We start from the raw sequence: 16,473 nt of genomic DNA on the forward strand, positions 1-16,473 counted from the left end.
TGTGTTTTCTTGCCTGTTAGTATGCTTTGTACTAGAGCCATCTGATGGAAAAAACCAAATGAACCTTCTGGACGACCCAATGCATCTTTCTCCATCCCTATCCCCTTGCTTTTTTTCCCCTCTAATTTTATGAGATATAATTGACATATAACATTGTGTAAGTTTAAGGTTTACAGTGTGATGATTTGATGCACATATATACTGCAACATAATTACCACAATAAGGTTAGTGAACACATCCTTTGCTTCACATAATTACCATTTTGTTGTTGTTATAGTGAGAACATTAAAGCTCTAATGTCATAGCAACCATGCCTTTACTTTTCATCTATATGTGTTTTTATATTGAAAGTGGGTTTCTTGTAGATGATATATAGTTGGGTTGTATTTTTTGGGAATTCCCTGGTGGTCCAGTGGTTAGGACCCTGCGCTTTCACTGCGGAGGGCATGGGTTCAATCCCTGGTCGGGGAACTAAAATCCCACAAGCTGTGCTTTGCGGCCAAAAAAAATTTTTTTAAGTGATTATTGATATAGTTGGACCAATATTATATTGGATTCATATTTGTTACTGTTTTATTTTCATATATATATAAATTTATTTATTTATTTATTGGCTGCATTGGGTCTTCATTGCTGTGCTCAGGCTTTCTCTAGTACAGCAGTGGGGGGCTACTCTTCACTGTGGTGCACGGGCTTCTCACTGCTGTGGCTTCTCTTGTTGTGGAGCACTTTTAAATAACACTATACCATTTTGTGGCTAATGCAAGTATCTTATAATAAATTATTCCTAACTCCTCTCTCCTGTCCCTTGTATCAATTTTTTTTCTTGAGTCTTATTTTTTATTGAATGAAACAATAGTGCTTTACAATTTTAAAAAGTTTCACACACGTGATTTCATATAATCCCATAATAACCCTTTTTTAATCCCATAACCCTTTATTGCCCCTCCCCCCTTCCATCCCCACTGATAACCCCTAGTTTGTGCTCTGTATCTATGAGTCTGCTTTTTTGTTTGCGTTCCTTTTCCTTTTTTTTTAACATCTTTATTGGAGTATAATTGCTTTACAATGGTGTGTTAGTTTCTGCTTTATAACAAAGTGAATCAGCTATACATATACATATATCTGCATATCCCCGCCCTCTTGCTTCTCCCTCCCACCCTCCCTATCCCACTCCTCCAGGTGGTCACAAAGCACCGAGCTGATCTCCCTGTGCTGAGCTGCTTCCCACTAGCTATCTATTTTACATTTGGTAGTGTATATATGTCCATGCCACTCTCTCACTTCGTCCCAGCTTGTCCTTCCCCCTCCCCAAATACTCAAGTCCATTCTCTACATCTGCATCTTTATTGCTGTCCTGCCCCTAGGTTTTTCGGAACCTTTTTTTTTTTTTTTTTAGATGCCATATATATGTATTAACATAGAGTATTTGTTTTTCTCTTTCTGATTTACTTCATTCTGTATGACAGACTCTAGGTCCATCCACCTCACTACAAATAACTCAATTTCGATTCTTTTTATGGCTCAGTAATATTCCATTGTATGTATGTGCCACATCTTCTTTTATCCATTCATGTGTCAAAGGACACTTAGGTTGCTTCCATGTTCTGGCTATCGTAAATAGAGCTGCAATGAAAATTGTGATACATGACTCTTTTTGAATTATGGTTTTCTCAGGGTATATGCCCAGTAGTGGGATTGCTGGCTTATACGGTAGTTCTATTTTTAGTTTTTTAAGGAACCTCCATACTGTTCTCCATAGTGGCTGTATCAATTTACATTCCCACCAACAGGGCAAGAGGGTCCCCTTTTCTCCACACCCTCTCCAGCATTTATTGTTTGTAGATTTTTTGATGATGGCCATTCTGACAGGTATGAGGTGATACCTCATTGTAGTTTTGATTTGCATTTCTCTAATGATTAGTGATGTTGAGCATCCCTTCATGTGTTTGTTGCAATCTGTATGTCTTCTTTGGAGAAATGTCTATTTAGGTCTTCTGGCCATTTTTGGATTGGGTTGTTTGTTTTTTTGATATTGAGCTGCATGAGCTGCTTATAAATTTTAGAGATTAATCCTTTGTCAGTTGCTTCATTTGCAAATAATTGTTCCCATTCTGAGGGTTGTCGTTTCGTCTTGTTTGTGGTTTCCTGTGCTGTGCAAAAGCTTTCCAGTTTCATTAGGTCCCATTTGTTTATTTTTGTTTTTCTTTCCATTTCTCTAGGAGGTGGGTCAAAAAGGATCTTGCTGTGATTTATGTCATAGAGTGTTCTGCCTATGTTTTCCTCTAAGAGTTTGATAGTTTCTGGCCTTACATTTAGGTCTTTAATCCATTTTGAGCTTATTTTTGTGTATGGTGTTAGGGAGTGATCTAATCTCATACATGTACCTGTCCAGTTTTCCCAGCACCACTTATTGAAGAGGCTGTCCTTTCTCCACTGTACATTCCTGCCTCGTTTATCGAAGATAAGGTGACCATATGTGTGTGGGTTTATCTCTGGGCTTTCTATCCTGTTCCACTGATCTATATTTCTATTTTTGTGCCAGTACCATACTGTCTTGATTACTGTAGCTTTGTAGTATAGTCTGAAGTCCAGGAGCCTGATTCCTCCAGCTCCATTTTTCTTTCTCAGGATTGCTTTAGCTATTAGGGCTCTTCTGTGTTTCCATACAAAATGTGAAATTTTTTGTTCTAGTTCTGTGAAAAATGCCATTGGTAGTTTGATAGGGATTGCCTTGAATCTGTTGATTGCTTTGGGTAGTATAGTCATTTTCACAATGTTGATTCTTCCAATCCAAAAACATGGTATATCTCTCCATCTGTTTGTATCATCTTTAATTTCTTTCATGAAAGTCTTATAGTTTTCTGCATACAGGTCTTTTGTCTCCTTAGGTAGGTTGATTCCTAGGTATTTTATTCTATTTGTTGCAATGGTAAATGGGAGTGTTTTGTTGATTTCACTTTCAGATTTTTCATCATTAGTGTATAGGAATGCCAGAGATTTCTGTGCATTAATTTTGTATCCTGCTACTTTACCAACTTCACTGATTAGCTCTAGTTGTTTTCTGATAGCATCTTTAGGATGCTTTGTATATAGTATCAGTCATCTGCAAACAGTGACAGCTTTACTTCTTCTTTTCTGATTTGGATTCCTTTTATTTCTTTTTCTTCTCTGATTGCTGTGGCTAAAACTTCAAAAACTATGTTGAATAACAGAAGTGAGAGTGGACAACCTTGTGTTGTTCCTGATCTTAGAGGATATGGTTTCAGTTTTTCACCATTGAGAACAATGTTGGCTGTGGGCTTGTCATATATGGCCTTTATTATGTTCAGGTAAGTTCCCTCTATGCCTACTTTCTAGAGGGTTTTTATCATCAATGGGTGTTGAATTTTGTCAAAAGATTTTTCTCCATCTATTGAGATGATCATATGGCTTTTCTACTTCAGTTTGTTAAGATGGTTTATCACATTGATTGATTTGCGTATATTGAAGAATCTTTGTATTCCTGGGATAAACCCCACTTGATCATGGTGTATGATCCTTTTAATGGGCTGTAGGTTTCTGTTTGCTAGTATTTTGGTGAGGATTTTTGCATCTATGTTCATCAGTGATATTGGCCTGTAGTTTTCCTTTTCTGTGGCATCTGGTTTTGGTATCAGGGTGATGGTGGCTTCGTAGAATGAGTTTGGGAGTATTCCTCCCTCTGCTATATTTTGGAAGAGTTTGAGAAGGATAGGTGTTAGCTCTTTTCTAAATGTTTGATAGAATTCACCTGTGAAGACATCTGGTCCTGGGCTTTTGTTTGTTGGAAGATTTTTAATCATAGTCTCAATTTCAGTGCTTATGACTGGTCTGTTTAAATTTTCTATTTCTTCTTGGTTCAGTCTCGAAAGGTTGTGCTTTTCTAAGGATTTGTCCATTTCTTCCAGATTGTCCATTTTATTGGCATAGAGTTGCTTATAGTAATCTCTCATGATCCTTTGTATTTCTGCAATGTCAGTTGTTACTGCTCCTTTTCATTTCTAACTGTTGATTTGAGTCTTCTCCCTATTTTTCTTGATGAGTCTGGCTAATGATTTATCAATTTTGTTCACCTTCTCAAAGAACCAGCTTTTAGTTTTATTGATCTTTGCTATTGTTTCCTTCATTTCTTTTTCATATATTTCTGATCTGATCCTTATGATTTCTTTCCTTCTGCTAACTTCGGGGTTTTTTTGGTTCTTCTTTCTCTAATTGCTTTAGGTGTAAGGTTAGGTTGTTTATTTGAGATATTTCTTGTTTCTTGAGGTAGGATTCTATTGCTATAAACTTCCCTCTTAGAAGAGCTTTTTCTGAATCCCATAGGTTTTGTGTCTTCGTGTTTTCATTGTCATTTGTTTCTAGGTAATTTTTGATTTCCTTTTTGATTTCTTCAGTGATGTCTTGGTTATTTAGTAGTGTACTGTTTAGCCTCCATGTGTTTGTATGTTTTACAGATTTTTTCCTGTAATTGATATCTACTCTCATAGCATTGTGGTCAGAAAAGATACTTGATACAATTTCAATTTTCTTAAATTTGCCAAGATTTGATTTGTGACCCAAGATATGATCTATCCTGGAGAATGTTCCATGAGCACTTGAGAAGAATGTGTATTCTGTTGTTTTTGGATGGAATGTCCGATAAATATCAATTAAGTCCATCTTGTTTAATATATCATTCATTTAAAGCTTGTGTTTCCTTATTTATTTTCGTTTTGGATGATCTGTCCATTGGTGAAAGTGGGGTGTTAAAGTCCCCTACTATGATTGTGTTACTGCCGATTTCCCCATTTATGGCTGTTAGCATTTGCCTTATGTATTGAGGTGCTCCTATGTTGGGTGCATAAATATGTACAATTGTTATATCTTCTTCTTGGATTGGTCCCTTGATCATTATGTAGTGTTCTTCTTTGTCTCTTGTAATAGTCTTTATTTTAAAGTCTATTTTGTCTTATATGAGAATTGCTATTCCAGCTTTCTGTTGATTCCCATTTGCATGGAATATCTTTTTCCATCCCTTCACTTTCAGTCTGTATGTGTCCCTAGGTCTGAAGGGGGTCTCTTGTAGACAGCATGTATACGTGTCTTGGTTTTGTATCATTCAGCCAGTCTATGTCTTTTGGATGGAGCATTTAATCCATTTACATTTAAGGTAATTATTGATATGTGTGATCCTATTACCATTTTCTTAATTGTTTTGGGTTTGTTATTGTAGGTCTTTTCCTTCTCTTGTGTTTCCTGCCTGGAGAAGTTCCTTTAGCATTTGTTGTAAAGCTGGTTTGGTGGTGCTGAATTCTCTTAGCTTTTGCTTGTCTGTAAAGGTTTTAATTTCTCCATCAACTCTGAATGAGATCCTTGCTGGGTAGAGTAATCTTGGTTGTAGGTTTTTCCCTTTCATCACTTTAAATATGTCCTGCCACTCCCTCCTGGCTTGCAGAGTTCCTGCTGAAAGGTCAGCTGTTAACCTTATGGGGATTCCCTTTTATGTTATTTGTTGTTTTTCCCTTGCTGCTTTCAATATTTTTTCTTTGTATTTAATTTTTGATAGTTTGATTAATATGTGTCTTGGCATGTTTCTCCTTGGATTTATACTGTATGGGACTCTCTGCACTTCCTGGACTTGATTGACTATTTCCTTTCCTATATTAGGGAAGTTTTCAACTATAATCTCTTTAAATATTTTCTCAGTCCCTTTGTTTTTCTCTTCTTCTTCTGGGACCCCTATAATTTGAATGTTCGTGCATTTAATATTGTCCCAGAGGTCTCTAAGTCTGTCCTAAATTCTTTTCATTCTTTTTCTTTATTCTGCTCTGTGGTAGTTATTTCCATTATTTTATCTTCCAGATCACTTATCCATTCTTCTGCCTAAGTTATTCTGCTATTAATTCTTTCTAGAGAATTTTTAGTTTCATTTATTGCTGTTCATCATTTTTTTTTTGCTCTTTAGTTCTTCTAGGTCCTTGTTAAACTTTTCTTGTATTTTCTCCATTGTATTTCCAAGATTTTGGATCATCTCTCCTGTAATTACTCTGAATTCTTCTTCAGGTAGACTGCCTATTTCCTCTTCATTTGTTTGGTCTGGTAGATTTTTACCTTGCTCCTTCATCTGCTGTATATTTCTCTGTCTTCTCATTTTGCTTCACCTACTGTGTTTGGGATCTCCTTTTCTCAGATTGCAGGTTCGTAGTTCCCATTGTTTTTGGTGTCTGTCCCCAGTGGCTAAGGTTGGTTCAGTGGGTTGTGTAGGCTTCCTGGTGGAGGGGACTAGTGCCTGTGTTCTGGTGGATGAGGCTGGATCTTGTCTTTCTGGTGGGCAGGTCCACGGTGGTGTGTTTTGGGGTGTCTGTGGACTTATTATGATTTTAGGCAGCCTCTCTGCTAATGGGTGGGGTTGTGTTCCTGTCTTGCTAGTTGTTTGGGATAGGGTGTTGAGCCCTGTACCTTGCTGGTCGTTGAGTGGAGCTGGGTCTTAGCGTTGAGATGGAGACCTCTGGGAGAGCTTTTGCTGTTTGATATTACGTGGAGCTGGGAGGTCTCTGGTGGACCAATGTCCTGAACTCGGCTCTCGCACCTCAGAGGCACAGGCCTGACACCCAGCCATAGCACCAAGACTCTGTCAGCCACACGGCCAGGTATGTGGGAAGTTTCTTGCCTTTTGGGAAGTCTCAGGTCTTCTGCCAGCATTCAGTAGGTGTTCTGTAGGAGTTGTTCCACAAATAGATGTATTTCTGATGTATTTGTGGGGAGTAAGGTGATCTCCATATCTTACTCCTCCACCATCTTGAAGGTCTCTCCTCCCTTGTATCATTCTTGTCATTCATTTCACTTATACATAAGCATGTATGTATGTGTATATACTCATATATATGTATATATATATTTGAATACATTGTTGCTATTATTATTTTGAACAAACTTAGAACAATCAAGAATAAGAAAAAGGTTTTATTTTCCTTCATTTATTCCTTCTCTAAAGATCTTCCTTTCTTTATATGCATCTGAGTTTCTGACTTATACTTGCTTCCTTCTCCCCGAAAAACTTATTTTAACATATCTTCCAAGGCAAGTCAACTGGCAACAAATTCTCTGTTTCTGTTTGTCTGAGAAAGTGTTTATTTCTCCCTCACATTTGAAGGATAATTTTGCAGGATACAGAATTCTAGGTTGGTGGTATTTTTCTCTCAACACTATTACTATGCTAACACTAATCAGAAGAAAGCAGGAGAAGCTATATTAATTTCAGACAGAGCAGTCTTCAGAGCAAGAAAAATTATCAGATATAAGAAAGAGCATTGCATGATGATAAAAGATCAAATCTCCAAGAAGACACAACAATATTTAATGTGTATGCACCTAACAACAGAGAATCAAAATATGTGAGCCAGAAATTGACAGAACTGCAAGGAGAAATACATGAATCTACTATGACAGTTGGAGACCTCAACAGCTCTCTAATGGAAATAGGTACAGCAGGCAGAAAATCAGTAAGGACATAGCTGATCCCAACAATACCATCAATCAACTGGATGTAATTGATATCTAAGATCACTTCAAGAGCAGAATATACATTTGCTTCTCAAATTGAACTGTTCCCTCACTTGCTGGATGGCTTCTCTCAGTAGATTCTGGAGAAAGGATACATGGATGTAAGGATACATAGAGGCATAGTATGTCTAAGGATAGCTTCGTTCTACTCCTACCTTGATTGATAGCTTGAATTAGTACAGAATTATAGGTTGAAAATTATTTTCCAGAATAATTTTGACACCATTGCTCTACTGTTTTCTAGCTTGTATTAGTGCACACATTGAAAATTTTGTGCCGTTCTAAAATTCTTGATACTATGGATGTATCCTATTTGTTTTCCCTGGAAGATTTAGGATCTTCTCTTAGGCCTGACCTTCTGAAATGTCATGATAACATGTCTTCTTCATTCTGCAAGGCACTCGGTAGGCTTGTTGAATATAAATACTGATGCCTTCCAGTTCTGATACATTTCAAGGGTTGCTTCTTTGATTATTTTTTTAAATAGTTCATTTGTTTTCTTTTTTTATAAATTTATTTATTTTATTTATTTATTTTTGGGTCTTCGTTGCTGCGCATGGGCTTTTTCTAGTTGTGACGAGCAGGGGTACTCTTCGTTGTGGTGCGCAGGCTTCTCCTTGCAGTGGCTTCTCTTGTCGCAGAGCACAGGCTCTAGGTGTGTGGGCTTCAGTAGTTGTGGCATGAGGGCTTAGTAATTGTGGCTCGTGAGCTGTAGAGCGCAGGCTCAGTAGTTGTGGCTTACGGGCTTAGTTGCTCCGTGGCATGTGGGATTTTCCCAGACCAAGACTCGAACCCACGTCCTCTGCATTGGCAAGCAGATTCTTCACCACTGTACCACCAGGGAAGTCTGTACTTCTTTATTATTTTTTATTTCTGCTTTCTCCCTTCTAGCTTCATAAAACTTCTTTTAATTATAATTGAGACCTCCTAGCCTGAGGCTATTTCCTCTCCTCTTTCCATCCCTGCTGTATTTTGTGTTTTGTCCTCTGATTGTTCTTTTTTATAGCATCCTCTTCTTATTTCAGTGATACAGAATCTTCTCATTTCTATGAGGGTATAAATTTTAGTATACTTTAAATATTTTGCTCTGTGCTTTGCCTGTTTCCTCTCTTCTCTTCCCCCATTACTTTGTTTTGGTCTGTTCAGTTCATGTTGCTGATTACTGGCAAGCACACTTTGATCCTTGACAGTCTTTGCATACGTTAAAAAAAAAACCCAAACACTAAAAAGGTGGTTGGGGGAATTCCCTGGCAGTCCAGTGGTTAGGATTCCACGCCTTCACTGCCAAGGGCCCAGGTTCGAGTCCTGGTCAGGGAACTAAGATCCCACAAGCCATGCAGCATGGCCAAAGGAAAAAAAAAGGTGGTTGGAAGCTCAGAGTGGATGGGTAGGGCTGGTTGATTAATGGTTTCATGTGTGTTGATCAGTCATGACCTAGTTGATCAGTGGTTGACTCTCACCTCCTCAAATGTGGATCTTTTCCCTAGGGCCCTGCAGTTATTCCAGAAAAGAATCCAAGCTCTTGACTACAGTAGTATAAGCCAGGCTGCTAGTGCTCTGAGAGACAAATGGGGAAATGGAACTGTGGTTTCATATTTGAAGACTTTCACTTAATCTTCTTGTTTTCAGTGTTGTGCCTCCTTTCTGTTCTCTGCTATGTCTAGTCAGTACAATAAGGGAAGAAAAAATATTTATGCGCTGGAAAGGAGGATATTAATTTTGTCTGTGTAGATTGTTTTATTAACAAGGTTGGAGGACACAAAGTCAGTACACAAGAACCAAGTGCATTTTTATATACTACCAATTAACAGTTAGAAATTAAAATTTTAAAACAGTACCACTTATAGTATCACCAGAAAAGCATGAGATATTTAGGGATAAATCTAATAAATTATCTCCAGGATCTTTTTGTGATAATTACAAAACATTCGTGAAATAAATCAAACATTAAATGAATAGAGAGATAAAGCATGTTGTAGATTAGAATACTCCAAATGGTTAAAATGTCAATTCCTCCAAAACTGGTCTATAGGTTTAATGAAATTCTAATCAAAACCATAGCAGAGAGACTTCCCTGGTGGCACAGTGGTTAAGAATCTGCCTGGCAATGCAGGGGACACAGGTTCAATCCCTGGTCGGGGAAGATCCCACATGCCGTGGAGCAACTAAGCCCGTGTGCCACAACTACTGAGCCTGTGTGCCACAACTACTGAGCCCGCATGCCTAGAGCCCATGCTCCACAACAAGAGAAGCCACCGCAATAAGAAGCCTGCGCACCGCAACGGAGAGTAGTAGCCCCCGCTCGCCACAACTAGAGAAAGCCTGTGTGTAGCAACGAAGACCCAATGCAGCCAAAAATAAAATTAAAATTAAAAAGAAAAAATAGCAGGATTTCTTTTATAGAAATATCAACCTTATACTAAAATGTATGTGAAAACGCAAAGGGAATGTAATAGCCAAGACAATTTTGAAAAACAAAAACAAAGTTGAAGAATTCACATTACCTGATTTCAAGATATGTTAAAATCTATAGCAATCAAGACTTTGTGGGACTTCCTAGTGGCACAGTGTTAAGAATCTGCCTGCCAATGCAGGGGACATGGGTTCGACCCCTGGTCCGGGAAGATCCCACATGCTGCGGAGCAACTAAGCCCGTGCACCACAACTGAATGCTGCAACTACTGAAGCCCATGTGCCTAGAGCCTGTGCTCTGCAACAAGAGAAGCCACTGCAATGAGAAGCCCACGCACCGCAACAAAGAGTAGCCTCTGCTTGCCGCAACTAGAAAAACCTGCATGCAGCAACAAAGACCCAACACAGCCAAAAATAAATAAATAAATAGATAAAATTTTAAAAAAGGACATTGTGATATTAATAAAAATAGAGACACATAGATAAATGGAACAAAATAGAATATTCATAAAAAGACACACATATATGTGGTCAATATATCTTTTTTGATAAAGATGCAAAGACAATTCAATAATCTTTTCCAGAACATGTTATTCTGTAACTATTGGATATCCATAGGCAAAAAATGAACCTTGGCCCATAATCCTCACCTCATTCACAAATTAACTCAAAATGGAACCAGACCTAACTATAAAACCTAAAAGTACAAAAGGAAAAGACTGTGATGAAACTTTTCATTGGTGACCCCATACGCAGTAAAGCAGGAACGCAACATCCTCAATCTTCTAAGGGAAAAATTCAATTGATATTGATTGAACATTATATCAATTAACCAGGCTGACACATAACTTACATGTCTTCCATCTAGTGCCAAACACAAAGAAATGTCACAGAAAATGAAGCATAAAAAATAAACACTAAGGTAATAAATTAAAAGGTGGGATTACCCTAGTTTCATAAACCCAAATCAGAGTAAAGCACTAAAACAGGGCTGAGAATTTTAGCTATGTATAGACTGCAATCATCGCAAGCTGAGACTTCAATGTCCAACAATGTCCAAGGAAAGTAAATCTAAGACCAAAACCTCATATGCAGGAGAGGAATGGCATAAATTACAGGAATCCTATAGAACAGCTCCATTTATAAGCAGAGTTGAGGATTAATAGAGACATAAAAAGCATATGGAAGTATCAAGGAAGCTTTACTTTGGATAGAAAAAAGAGTCACCCAAAAGGAATCAGAATTCCCATTCAGGGCCATGCTTGTATTTGATCTCATTCACACTCACATTTACACTACACACACAGTATACATTTCTAAGGTCTGAACTTAATAGGGAAAAAATTTGTTCATGAATGAGGGAAGCACTGACAGAAGCAAATTACCAACTGAACAAAATAAAATATAAAGAAAAGACATTCGAATATCTGAGGTAATGTAATATTAAAAAGGTGCACTTTAAAATAGTGGAGAGGGACTTCCCTGGTGGTGCAGTTGTTAAGAATCTGCCTACCAAGGCAGGGGACACGGGTTCCAGCCCGTCCCGGAAGATCCCACATGCCGCGGAGCAGCTAAGCCCGTGAGCCACGACTACTGAGCTTGCGCTCTAGAGCCCATGAGCCACAACTTTTGAGCCAATGTGCCACAACTACTGAAGCCCACACACCTAGAGCCTGTGCTCCGCAACAAGAGAAGCCACCACAATGAGAAGCCCGCGCACCGCAACAAAGGGTAGCCTCCACTCGCAACAACTAGAGAAGGCCCATGTGCAGCAACAAAGACCCAATGCAGCCAAAAATATAAATAAATAAATTAATAAATAATAAATTTAATAAATAAATAAAAAATAGTGGAGAAAGTCAAAAAAATAGAAATCACCCAACAATTGTGAATAGACAAATGGGTAAGAAAAAATTGTGGTGTAAACATACGATGGAATACTACCCAGCAATAAAAACAACAAACTCCTGATATTATGCAAAACATGGATAAATCTCAAAGATATTACACTGAGCAAAAGAAATCAGAAACAAAAGAATACATACTATATGATTCCATTATATGAAACTTGACAAATTAAAATCTAATATAAAGTAACGGAAAACATTTCACTGGTGGCCTATATCTAGGGGACAGTGGATTGACTGGGATGAGGCATAAGGTAACATTTCAGGGTCGATAGAAATGATCTCTATCTTTGTACTGATTATACAGGTCCACATATTGTCAAAACCAATCGAATTTGAGTGACATCAGTAAAGCTGGTGGAGTAAGGAACTCCAAAACTATCTCCCTCCACAAAATATCCAAAAATAAACTGGCAAAAACTGTCAGAATCAACTTTATCAAAACCTCAGAAACTAGTCAGAAGGTTACAGCACTGAGACAAAAACAACAAGAAAAAAACAGCTAAATTTTGGCAGTTAAGAAAATCTCTGTTGAATCACTAGCTGGCCACTAAACTAAACGAACAGAGACCTTAGTTGCCACACACAACAAAGAATACAGACTTAATAAAATTAGTTCAGAAAAGTACTAAACAAGCAAATAACAATTACAATAAGCTGCAACAATAAAACCTGGGGAGGGAGTTGTCATATTATAACATTCAAAATGTCCAGTTTTCAACAACAACAAAAAAAACGAGGCATGCAAAGAAATAAGAAAGTAGGCCAATACACAAGATGCAAAGAAATTAACAGAAACTGTCTCTGAGGAAGCCCAGACACTGGATTTAATAAACAAAGACTTTAGGGACTTGCCTGGTGGTACAGTGGTTAAGAATCTGCCTGCCAATGCAGGGGACACAGGTTCGAGCCCTGGTCTGGGAAGATCCCATATGCCGCAGAGCAACTAAGCCTGTGTGCCAAAACTACTGAGCTTGTGCTCTAGAGCCTGTGAGCCACAACTACTGAGCCCATGTTACAAATACTGAAGCCCGTGTGCCACAACTACTGAAGCCTGCGTGCCTAGAGCCCGTGCTCCGAAACAAGAGAAGCCACCGCAATGAGAAGCCTGCACATCACAACCAAGAGTAGCCCCTGCTAGCCATAACTAGAAAAAGCCCGCGCACAGCAACGAAGACTCAATGCAGTCAAAAGTAACTAAAATAAAATAATACATTTTTAAAAATAAATGAAGATTTTAAATAAACTATTTGAAACATGCTCAAAAATCTAAAGAAAACCATTTACAAAAACACTAAAGGACACTGTGAGAATGATGGCTCACCAAATACAGAAATTAATAAAGAGATAGAAATTATGAAAAAGAATCAAATGGAAATTAAGGAGTTGAAAAGTAAAATAACTGAAATGAAAAATTCACTGGAGGGTTTTTTTTTTTAATTTTTTTTTTTTAAATTTTTTATTTTTGTGGTAAGCGGGCCTCTCACTGCTGTGACCTCTCCCGCTGCGGAGCACAGGGTCCGGACGCGCAGGCTCAGCGGCCATGGCTCACGGGCCCAGGCGCTCCACGGCATGTGGGATCCTCCCGGACCGGGGCACAAACCCGTGTCCCCTGCATCGGCAGGCGCACTCTCAACCACTGCGCCACCAGGGAAGAGAAGCACCTCACTGGAGGGTTTTAACAGCAGATTTAAGTAGGCAGAAAAAAAAAAATCTGCAAACTTAAAGAAAAGTCAGTTGAAATTACCTACTTTGAGAGGCAGAAAGAAATATGAATAAAGAAAACTAGTCAGCTTATATGAAACCTGTGGGACATTATCAAAGGTACTTAACATGTATAATGGTAGTTCCAGAAGAGGAGAGAGAGAAAAGAATAGGAAGTATATTTCAAAAAATACTGACCGGGCTTCCCTGGTGGTGCAGTGGTTGAGAGTCCGCCTGCTGATGCAGGGGACATGGGTTTGTGCCCTGGTCTGGGAAGATCCCACATGCCGCAGAGCGGCTGGGCCCGTGAGCCATGGCCGCTGAGCCTGCGCGTCTGGAGCCTGTGCTCCGCAACGGGAGAGGCCACAACAGTGAGAGGCCCGCGTACCACAAAAAAAAAAAAAAATACTGACCAATGACTTCTCAACTTTGACGAAAGACATGAATCTACACATCCAGGGACTTCCCTGGTGGTACAGTGGTTAAGAATCTGCCTAACAATGCAGGGGACACAGGCTCGATCCCTGGGCCAGGAAGATCCCACCTGCCACAGAGCAACTAAGCCCGTGTGCCACAACTACTGAGCCTGCACTCTAGAGCCCCCAGGCCACAACTACTGAGCTCACGCACCACAACTACTGAAGCCCACGCGCCCTAGAGCCTGCACGCCACAACTATTGAGCCCACATGCTGCAACTACTGAATCCTGCGTGCTCTAGGTCCCACGTGCTGCAACTACTGAGCCCGGGTGCTGCAACTACTGAAGCCATGCACCTAGCCCATGCTCTGCAACAAGAGAAGCCACCACAGCAAGAAGCCTGTGCAACACAACAAAGAGCATCCCTCACTCACTGCAGCTACAGAAAACCCACATGCAGCAACAAAGACCCAACACAGCCAAAAAAAAATACACATTCAACAAGCGTATCAAATACCAAGTAGAAACTCTGAAAGAAAACTCAAAGAGATTCACACCAAGACACATTGTAATCAAATTATTTAAAGCCAAAGGTGGAATTCCAAAATCAGCAAGAGAGAAGTGACTAGTCTTGTACAAGGGAGCCTCAATAAAATGAACAGCTGATTTCTGATCAAAAAAATCACAGACACCAGAAGACACTGGGATAACATAATTAAAGTACTGAAAGAAAAGAAACAAAACACAACAAAATTCTAAATGAAGAATTCTAGATCCAACAAAACTATCCTTAAAAAGTAAAACATAAGACCTAAAAATATAAAATGCCTAGAAGGAAACATATAGGAAAGCTTCATGACATTGGATTTGGCAAAGATTTCTTGCATATGACACCAAAAGCACAGGGAAAAAAAGCAAAAAAATAAACAAATGGAACTATATCAAACTTTAAAACTTCTGTGTTTTAAAGGAAACAGTGCATCAAAGGAAACAACAGAGTGAAAAGGTAACCAATGGAATGGAAGAAAATATTTGAAATCATATATCTGATAAGGGATTAACATCGAGAATATATAAAGAACTGCAAATCAACAACACAAAACCAAATAACCCAATTACAAAACAGGCAAGAACTCAAATAGACATTTCTCCAAAGAAGATATACAAATAGCCAACAAGCATATGAAAGGATACTCGACATCATTAATAATCAGTATATGGCAAATCAAAACCATATTGAGATATTTCTTCACACCCACTAGGTTGACCACTGTCAAAAAAAAAAAAGAAAAAAACAGAAAATACCAAGTATTGGTGAAGATATGGAGAAAATGGAACTCTTGTGTACTGTTGATGAGAATGTAAAATGGTGCAGCCCTTATAAAAAATAGAATGGAGGTTTCTTAAAAAATTCAAAATAGAATTACCATATGATCCAGCAATCTCATTTCTGGGTATATATACAAAAGAATTGAAAGCAAAATCTTGAAGGGATATTTGCACACCACTGCAGTATTTTTCACAGTAGCAAAGAGGTGAAAACAACCCAAATGTCCCTTGACAGATAAATGGATAAAGAAAATGTGGTATACAATAGAACATTATTCAGCCTTTCAAAAGAAGGATACCCTGTCACATTCTATGACATGGATAAACCTTTAGGATATTATGCTAAATTGAAATAAGCCACCACAAAAAGACAAATACTGAATGATTCCACTTATATGAGATACTCTAGTAGTCAAACTCATAGAAACAGAGAGTAGAATGGTGGTTTCCAGGGGCTGGGTTGAAGAGGAAATGGGGACTTTTTGTTCAATGCATACAGAGTTTCAGTTTTGCAAGAGGAAAAAGTTCTAGAGATGTGTTGCCCAACAATATTAATATGACTAACACGACTAAAATGTACACTTAGAAGTGGTTAAGATGGTAAACTCTGTTACATGTGTTTTACTGAAATTTAAAATGTTTTTAAATGAACCAAGAATAAAGACATTCCCAGATAAACAAAAACTGAGAGATTTCTTTGCCAGTAGACCTGCCCTACAAAAAAGGTAAAGGGTGTCAGTCCTTCAGGCTGAAATGAAGGACATTAACTTGAAACCATATGAGGAAATAAAGAATTCCAGTAAAAGTAACTACATAAGTAAATTTAAAAGTCGGTATTAATTTAATTTTGGTTTGTAATTCTTCTTTCTTTCCTATATGATTTAAAATACAACTACATAAAACTATAATTATAAAGCTATTGATGGGCACACAATGTATAAATATGTAATATGTGACAAGGTAATGAGGGGGACAAAGCTATATATATAGTAGCAGCAAAGTTTATTCAAAGTAAATTGTTATAAATTAACATGTTTAATTGTACTTTCCAGGGCAGCCATTAAGAAATTAACTTTAGGGAAATGCAAATCAAAATCACAATGAGATTATCATTTCACACCCACTAGGATGGCTGTAAT

This window comes from Phocoena phocoena, chromosome 1 (genome assembly GCF_963924675.1).
Source record: "Phocoena phocoena chromosome 1, mPhoPho1.1, whole genome shotgun sequence".
NCBI classification, from domain to species: Eukaryota; Metazoa; Chordata; class Mammalia; order Artiodactyla; family Phocoenidae; genus Phocoena; species Phocoena phocoena.